Source organism: Dermochelys coriacea, chromosome 15 (assembly GCF_009764565.3).
Source record: "Dermochelys coriacea isolate rDerCor1 chromosome 15, rDerCor1.pri.v4, whole genome shotgun sequence".
NCBI lineage: Eukaryota > Metazoa > Chordata > Testudines > Dermochelyidae > Dermochelys > Dermochelys coriacea.
The window spans coordinates 4,851,373-4,860,687 of NC_050082.1; the positions used below are offsets into that span (position 1 = coordinate 4,851,373).

General features: G+C 50.0%; 1 long non-coding RNA gene across 1 annotated transcript; it reads left to right on the forward strand.

The window, feature by feature from the left end:
• The first annotated feature begins 4,829 nt into the window (after window positions 1-4,829).
• LOC122456823 lies at window positions 4,830-7,173 on the forward strand. Its single transcript, XR_006275909.1, has 2 exons — window positions 4,830-4,962; window positions 5,953-7,173. It is a non-coding gene; the product is annotated as an uncharacterized LOC122456823 (long non-coding RNA).
• The last annotated feature ends 2,142 nt before the right edge of the window (window positions 7,174-9,315 follow it).

A 9,315-nucleotide genomic window follows, 5' to 3' on the forward strand; every position in this document is an offset into this window, starting at 1 on the left:
CCAACATTGGGATTCCTTTGACAAGATGTCTCATATAATGGGAATTGTTTTCCCATTGTATTTAGTTTCCAGGTAAAGTTCAGAACAAAGCAATCCCTATCTTGGTGTAAACAGAGGTGCAAACTTGACTGTCATTGATGGAGGAACAGATGTGGCTTTTTTGTATTTTAGGAGCCAGAAGAAATTAAGAGCTGTTAAGAATATATTCAAGGCATATTAGACAGCTCCCAGCGAGTGCTCTTCAGGGAGCAGGTTCTGAAGACCACTCAGGCGGTGGTTTTCATCGAGCACTCAAGGGAGGAGCAGTTTAAGGTTAGGATGTAAAGAGAACAGCTTTGATTGGGCAATCTGGCGGAGACAGCTTAGTGTCAGCGCTAAGGGGCTATTCAGGGGAGTAGATTGGGATGAGATCCACTGCAGTTTATAGTCGGCACTCAGGGAGGAGCAATGAATGGGGAACATTTGGGAGAGTGTTGTAGGATGAGCACTGAATTGGGTGTAGTTTGGGATGTACACAATGCGGAGAAGGTTAGGATGTGCACTCGGGAGGTGTTTAGCACAAGACTCTGCGAGGTTAACAGTCATTAGGGAGGGGAGAGCAGCTGGTTACTGGGGAGCAGCTTCATATGAGAATCAGTTCAGGTGTGTTTTAGACTGAGCTTTTGGTGGAGGGTTAGTGGTTTTTGCAGAGCCTGGGGTGGGTGGGGAGATTTTCAGGGCACACTCCAGGGGAATGGGAATAGTTTCAGTGAGAACTGAGCACGACATGGTTTAGGATGAGCACTCAAGTGAGTGAGCCCTAGGGGGAGATGTTTAGGGGGAGCACTTGGGGTGAGTGGTTTGAAATGAGCACATGCTGGAAGTGTTTGGTGGTGCTCTGTCAGGGCAAGGTTTAGGGTAAGCACTCTTTTGGGAGTGGCTGAAGGTGAGCAAATGGAAGAGCAAAATACCAGTCAGGGGCATCCACTTTCCTCAGCAGTGTTCGATCCCTGCTCTGCCCTGCCCCAACCCCATCCCTGCCCCCAAAGCCCCACCCCTGCCCCATGTCTTCCTGTCCCATTTTGCCCCCTCCCCTGAGCGTGCCCCACCCTTGCTCTGCCCACTTCCCCCAGCACCTCCAGCATGCCACTGAACAGCTGATTGCAGTGGGCAGGAGGTACTGGGAGGGAGGGGGAGGCACTGATCGGCAGGGCCACTGGGGGGCAGGAGGTGCTGGTGGGGAGGGGGAGGAACTGATCGGAAGGCTGCCAGTGGGTGCTGAGCACACACTATTTTTTCCCATGGGTGCTCCAGCCCAGGGACCCCCATGGAGTCAGTGCCTATGATACCAATATCTATGGGAAATGGTTCATTGTTAGACTCAGAATGGAAAGATTCACTTGCTCATTAGTTTTGGTCATTTCTTTCTCAAAGAACTTTTCCGTAGCTATCAAGTGATAATACTGCAAGTGGCATCAGTGTCCGTTCTCTTTTCCTTCCTTCCTTCATAACAGGCAGAGGTGTTTGCCAGTTACAGACTTCATGTAATGTAAGGTATGTAATAGTGACCTCTTACTGCATAAATGAGCCCCGTTTAGCATTCTTACAGCTCCCTGGGTATTCATTACAAAACTGACTGACCCTGACACAAACTCATTCATTCTGTTATTGCCTGGCTTCTTGTTTGTGGATCACTTGAGCAAGTTAACAGCTTTGGTCTTTCAGGTCTTTTGGTCTTACGCTTGAAGCATTGTGCGTTTATTAGAAGTGCTGTCCTTTGCAAGATGGTTGTGACTTCCATCAGCATGATGTAGCTGGACTTGTAAAATGAAAGGGAAGGTACCAAAATCAATCAACCCTCGCATCTTCCTGGAGATGGGGCATTTTGAAGGACGGGCTAGGTGCGAAATCTGCTCTAAGTATGTATTAGACTATGTCTACCCTAGCACTTTTGTCTGTAAAACTTTTGTCGGGCCGGGGTGTGGAAAAAAACACACATGTCTTGCATATGTCAAGATTGCAGCCTTCGCGTGTCATTCGCCGTAGTGAACTCTGCCCTCTGCTGGGGGATGTGGAATGAGCATACAGAAGCAGCAGCTCCTGAAGTCTGAGGCCGGGATGGTGTTTCTCGCAGTGCCATAGGGTGGCACCCCCAGCAACCTGGCTGTGGGGGCGAGAGGGTGGGGAACCCTAACCTAACACTGTAAGAACCACTACCTAATGAAGACCCTTTGCTTTAATATGGTTTTCTCTCCGCATGAGTTGAGAGAAAGCCAGCTGAGCCAGTGAGAACCCAGAGCCCAAACCTCCCTGCTCACATACACATGCTCTCATAGGCTCACATGTGCCCCTGCAGCCCCCACTCATTACCCTTGTTAATGTGGATGTTATTTCAGCCCATTCTTCTCCTTTGTTGGGCTCCTACTGTGCATAATAACGGTCTTCTGCAAAGTACCTGCCAGTTCCTCAGCTTATTATCATCCGAGCATTTGATTCACATGCGCTCAACTCCATCCTCTGAGCTGCTAATGGAAATATTGACTGATATTGGGCCCAGAACAGACCCTGGCAGGAACAGTCATATCCACTCACCACTGAGCAGCTGATTGGGGGTAGGGAACATCTCTGAGCCTTGGCTAGGATGGCAGAGGCTGATATCTACATGGTGCTACTCGATCTTGACATGGGGGAGCCAAGGAGGTGAAACAAGGGGAAGGGCTGCTGAGGAGGGAGATGGGGACCCAGTTGGAGGCTGCACAGAGGTAAAAAAGGCAGGATGGAAAGGGACAGTGGCTGAGGAGTCAGAAGAGAGGTTTCTTCCCTCATCTTTATTTTCTCTTGTTTTAATTTAATTAATTTAAAAAGCCCCCAGATAATTCAATACAAAAGAACCATCCCTATGGGAGGCTGGCTTTCTTGCCCCTTCCTCTGAACCACCTAGCACTAGCTGATATGAGAAGCTGATCCCGTCTGGCAGCTCCTTGGTTTTGATGAAACTTTTGAGGGCAAAGTTCTGAGCATGGAAAGCGCCTGCTATTGCTGACGTCATGCAGTTTTCCTCAGCCCATCGCTCAGCACACATTGGAGGCGACAGCCTGGTGATGCTTTACTTCACTGCAAATGCCCAAAGACCCCATGCCCTGGAAATGGGGGATGCACTGGCCTTGTGGGCTTGAACCGATTTGGGTTTTAACCCCATCATTGGTGTGATTCTGACCTTGTAGTTGAAGGGCATCTGATGAGCCCCCTCTGGTGCTCACCTGTGCCTGCAGTCATCTGGTGCAAACAGCTGCTCACCTGTTGTCAGCGTTCCAATCCCAGTATATGCACTGTCAGCAGTCCAGCACAGGTGTGAGCTGGTGGGAGTCTAGCTCTTGCATGGGCAGAGGTGTTGGGCTATCAAAAGTGTGCACAGAGGCATTAGACAGAGACTAGTGTTTGCACCTGCCATGGGGAAGAGCAGGTGTGGATGTGCCCACACAGATCTGGCCGTGCTAAGTGGAGGCTGCCGCTTGAAAATGCTCCTGCTGTGTCATCTCCTTGCAATGAGCCATTGTCCCTGTTCCAGCACCGTGGGAAGTGCTCTCCCCCCATGAGCAATGTTACTTCCGAGCCAAAAGCAACAGCCGAAGGACGTGAAAATAAAATTAAGTGAAAGCATGAGAATGTAAACAGGCTGAAAGCGAGGAAATACCAGAGGGGATGGTTCCTCCAGTGTCAAAACATCCTAACTGCACACGCAGCACTGTTTTTAATGGATATACAATGGACTGTATATAATGCCACACAGTGTGGGATGGGCGAGGGAGATTTAGCACTGCCCCGGACACCTTACAGTTGCATTCCTGATTTTGTGTGTGTCAAATTTCTCTATTACCAAGCTGTATCAGCCTGGGGTGGGGTGCGAGTGTGGTGTTGAGCTCCTGCAATGTCTGGCACAGATGGGCCCTGGAAAAGTGCCAGGTTTAAGCACAAGCTGGACACGACAAAGTTGATGTTGATTGGCAGGGGAAAGCAATGAGGAACTATCCACGTCCCTGACTGCTACATCAATTGAGGTCAGACATGTGCTCTGTATCAGAGTGTTCCACAATCTCCAGATCCATCTCTGCTCCTAGATTCCCCAATGACAAAAATGGCCAGAGACTCTCTCCCCACCCCCTTTTCATCTTGTCAAAACTTTGTGCTCTCTGATGAAGCCCTCCCCTCAGTCATCAGTCACCGCTCAGTGAAACCCTCCTAAGTCTACCCCTGCAGACCACCTTGGAATATCAGCTAGTGCAGGAGCTGGCAGCCTGTCTTCTAACCATGCCCCATGTTAACCATATGCTTCACATACGGTATTGGCTGTTAGTTGCCAGTGGTAGAGCCCTAGTAGACCTAAGACTTTAAGGACCAATTCTCCCTTTGAGCTGCCACATACCCTGAGTTGGCCTGAAACACTTGCGTTAACCAGGGATCTGGGGCCAGCATGGCTAGTGGCTAGAGCACCAGACCCACAGTCGGGAGACCTGGGTTCTAATAACCCAATCTCTGCCACTGACCTGCTGTGGGAACTTGAGCAAGGCATTTACCAGTAAAATGTTCTACATCAGTGGGATTTAGGCACTTTTGAAAATGTTACTGTGGCAGGATGTACCATGCCCAGAGGCCTCCTGCTGGAGGCCTTGAGATCCTACCACACCCATCCCAGAATGGAGCAGTAGAGAAGTCCTCCAAGCGGGCTAGAGCGGCTGCATTGGAAACAGCCAATCAGGGGGAGGCTGTAAGGCACTAACCAATCAGAGGGTTGGAAGCTTGTATACAAAGAGCTGCAGTGCAGGGCAAAGTCAGTTGGTGCTTGGAGCCTGAGGAATGTGGGTGGTGTTTCTGGCTGCTCAAAGGGAGCTGAAGCACCATGGACAGCTCAGTGCTGGCAGGGACCAGGGCAGTGAGAAAGAGCTCCTGGCTCACTGCTCTGCCTGAACACAGGAGAGCCCTGAGGTGAGAGTGAAGGATTGGTGAAGGCTGGGGCCATGGGGAAGTGGATTAGGCAATGGAAAGCAGTTTAGTTAAAGGGATATGGCAGTGCCTGGCTGCTTTCTTAAGGTTCCTGGGCTGGGACCTGAAGTAGTGGGTGGGCCTGGGTCCCCTCCTAAGCCATGGGGAAATGGACAGTTGGACAGTGATAACCCCCCCCCCCCCCAGAAGGGGATCTGAACTGTGAAGAGGCCTAGCTGGGGCCAGAACAGCCCAGAGTGAGCGAAGAGTCTCCAGGAAGGAAGCCCTGGGGACATGGCCCCTTACAGGGCTAGGAGCACTTAAACACTTTGTTGGGCTAACACCCCAGAAGAGTCTGTTTGAGTTGGCTGAAGGGTTGAGTGACTAGAAACTGCCAGAAGGGGTCACCACAGACTGAAAGAGGTGCAGCCACAGACCCAAACAGGGAGGCGCTTACGAGAGCTGGGTGTCACCCATTACAGTTATCCTTCATCTTGTGCCTCTTTGTGTATCTTGTCTATATAGAGTGGGACAGGAATTGTCTCTAAAGTGAGTTTGTACAGTGCCTAGCACAGTGGGGCCCTAATGACTCTATTGGAATGGATATAAAATGCTAATCCAGGGCACTCATGGCAGCTGGCCTTCCCAATGGGATTGCTACCTTCAGAGTTGCCTTGCTACATTCCCAAAGCACAGGACACCCCCGTTAATCCAGGTATCTCAAAAGCTGCCAGCTGCATTTCCCCTGCTGTCTAGTCTTTTGTCGGGGCCTTACCCTACAAAGACATCATTCCCCTCCCCCAGGTATTAGTGCTCGGTACATGGGGAAGGGATTAACCCAAGGCATACATGGGGTACCTAGGTACTCTGAGCACAAACCCAGTGGCCACTGTGGAATTATCATTCACAAGTGTAGTGAATAAAAATTCTCACAATCAGGTCCCAGTGACACCCAGCACCTTAAGAAACAAACCCCAGGTGTTTGCTTTGCAGGTGACACAAGAAGTGATGGAAGCCCTGCACCTCCATTTGGACAGACTGCAGCTCCCAGCTGCATTTCCAGCCATCCTGCTGCATGGAGGACTTTGATTTGGGTTTTCTTGTGTATCTGAAACTGGGAATCCCTGTCCTAGAGGCTGCTTAAAGAGCCTGCAGGGCTGCATGATGGGTCTCTGGGAGCAGATGAGCCCCTGGCAGCCTTGTGGGGGGAGATGTTACTTATGGAGCTGCAGACACCTGTAGAAGCCCCCGGCAGCTTCAGCCTGCTAGGCTGGATTTCAGACAATGGCTGTTTGTTTTAGTCCTCCCTTTGACAATACTCTGTGAAGTCTGCCTGAGTCCTGGACCCATGCTAATGAGTCTGCACTGGGAGAAGGATGGAATTGTTCCCTACCTTTTCTAAACAAATGCTTGCTGTTCTGCCTTGCTCAGCTCAGCTGCTGTAGCTGGAATTGATTGAAGCTGTGAAGCAGTACAGAAATAATCAGGTCTCTTCTATTCTAGGCAGGGTCTTATACTGTCCTCATTGCAGTAGTGTTTGAGTGTCTTCCAGGAGTGCATTAAACACTAGCTGCCCTGCGTCTCTCTCTTCAGGGGAGAAGCATGTGCTGGAATTCTTGTCCTACTAGCAACACATGTGTTGCTCTGTTTGTTCGAGAGGATAGGCCTGAGCAACATGCCTGGCACTCTGAGTGGAAAGTGGGGAGGTTTGTGCTGGCCTCCTAGGGGAGCCCATTCCACTGTGCAAGTCCTGTCTCCTGTCAGACTCTCCCTGCCAAGACTAGGCTGCCAGGCCTGGAAAGGGGGAAGGAACCCCAGGGCTCTGACAGCAGGAGGGCAGGGTGAGGATGTTACAGGCAGTCAAGGCTGATTTCCCTCTCTGGCACTTCGAGTGTCGAAGGTGGGGGCCTGCAAGGATTTTAAAAATTAATACTGGCCACTCCAGGCTGGTATTAAACTCCCAAGGTTACAGCTCTTCTCTGGCCTTGATGGGTAGATGCTGCCACCACCCAAATACAAAAAACCCTTTGGACCCAGGAAGGAGCACTTGGGAATTCCTCCTTGTGGGTATCCTCAATCCCTTTCACCCCTCCCTCCAGGAAGAGCTGACAAAGAAAACAAAGGAAATTAGCTGTTGCCCCCAGATAATTAAACATATGCACAAATCTCTTCAGATACCAAAAATCCAATCCTGTTCTTAAAGGTGTATTTTTTTTTAAAACAAATATACATCTGGAACTTAGGCTTTTGCTAGATTTAAAAACCCCCACTTACAAAAATTAAACCTCAAGAGTAATCTTCTTGAGGTCCAGCTTAAAGGTTACACGCGAAACAAGAAGCATTTGGGGTTAGCCCAGGGGAGTCTACAAGCGATAAAGAGAGAAACCTAATCACATCTTTCTAAACATTCCTGGTCTACTTGCATATCTGGACTGTTAAATAAGCAGTTCTAGATATGATCTGATTTTCATATCTGGCCTTCAGCTTCTCACAGCATAACTGCTGCCCTGTTCCCTTTGTCTGTGTGTTATGGTTCTCTGGGGAAGAGGGGAAGATTTTTTTTCCCCATTTTAAAAAGTTCTAGCCCTCCCATTGGCTCCTTTGGTTAGGTGCCCACTCCTTTCCTTTTATTTGTGGGTTTAACCCTTTACAGGTGTAAGCAGAGTCAGGATGAGCTCCACCCTGACATCAGGTGGTGAGTTGTGGCAAGTTGTGGAAAAGAATTTCAGGGGCTGATCTTATTTGCATAGGCACATCCACCCCGCCTAGCACGAGCCCATAGCTGCCCAAATGGTCACTTTGGCTGCTGTGGGATCCCCAGTTTCTCTCATTGGGGTAAGAAGAATAAATTGTAATCCTGATTATGTGAATCACAGTGGAATTTAGCCTTTTGTTATGCTGGAGAGATTCTCCATCAACTAAGTAGCACTCTCTAGGCAAGGGACATGGGTTCCAAGTCTCAGTGAATTGAGAGGCTAGGGAATAGGTGTTTTCATCTGGTGGACTGGGCCCCCTGATAAGGGCCCTACATCCTAATTGCACCTTCTTCTTCCTCTATTGTGGAATGTCAGAGCTATTAGGAGTTAGTTACAGGCTGCTGAGCTGAATTCACTTTGGGCTAATGGTGCACCAGCACTGAGGCTCCCCTACTACAAGCTGAAATCACTGAGTGTTGTGTTAAGTAGTGGAGGAGCCTGAAGATACATTGCAGAGCAGTTTGTGGGATGGCTGGAGTAGCTCATGGGACAGCTGGCAGAGCGGAGGGGCATTGCGGAGCAGTTTGTGGGATGGCTGGAGCAGCTTAAGTGTGGGGGCTGACAGAGCAGAGTGATTTGTGGGATGGCTGGTAGAGTGGAGCCCCATGGAGAGGTGGGGCAATTGACTTTGGACCATGTAAGGTGACCCTTAACACTCCCATTTCCACCCAGGTTTGGAGGTAACTCTGCAGCTAAACTTTCGAACTCTGGGGTTGCACTGACAAGGGACAGACTTTGGGTGACTTTGGGCCATGTCCTTTCCCTTTGGTTCTTGAGTCCAGCAACCCAAATTTGCTTGGGATGGGTTTTGCTCATGGGTTGTGGTATGAATCCTTTTGGTGGTATTTCCCCAACATAATGACACATTGCTTCTCTCTTATTAAAAGGCTTTTGCTACACTCAGACTCTGTGCTTGTGAGAGGGGAAGTATTGCCTCTTAGAGGTGCCCAGCGGGGGTGGTATATATTTGTCCCAGGTCATTGGGTGGGGGCTCGAGCCAGTTTTGCATTGTGTTATTGAAATGGAACCCCTAGATATTGAACCCTGCCATTGTTGCTGCCAACTCTGATGGGCAGAAGGGTTACACAGGTAAAGCAAGTAGAGAACAGCACCAAGAGGGATTTTATAGCTGGCTGGCTGGGTGTCCATAAAAGGAAGCTACCCCCCTTCATATATCACACAGGCTGTGTGTCTAGGCCACATGTGGCAAGCTGTGAGATGCTGAACCCCATCTCTGCACCAGAGCATCCCCTTAGTGAGGGTCAAGAATGGGGGGAGTTGGGAGAGGGTTACCTCCTACCAGCCAGTGTTCTTGGACTGGCCTTGCAGGGTGTTCACATCGCATCAGCATGAGCATCCATCTTGCACTGGGACTTGGCTCCACCATTGATTGAGATAGCTCCTCCCAGGCTCTTCACGGGCTGGAGAATCTGAGACTGAGTGACGGAACAGACATGTCTCTGGCCTGGAGCTCTAGCCAGTGCTGTTGTAGGGTGGCCTCTAGCTCCTGAAATTCTGCACGGGGTGGCTTTTGGGGCAGGGTGTCCAGCCGGGGCGCTAATGCTTGGGCAAAGAGCAGGGAGGGAGATGAGCCGTTTCC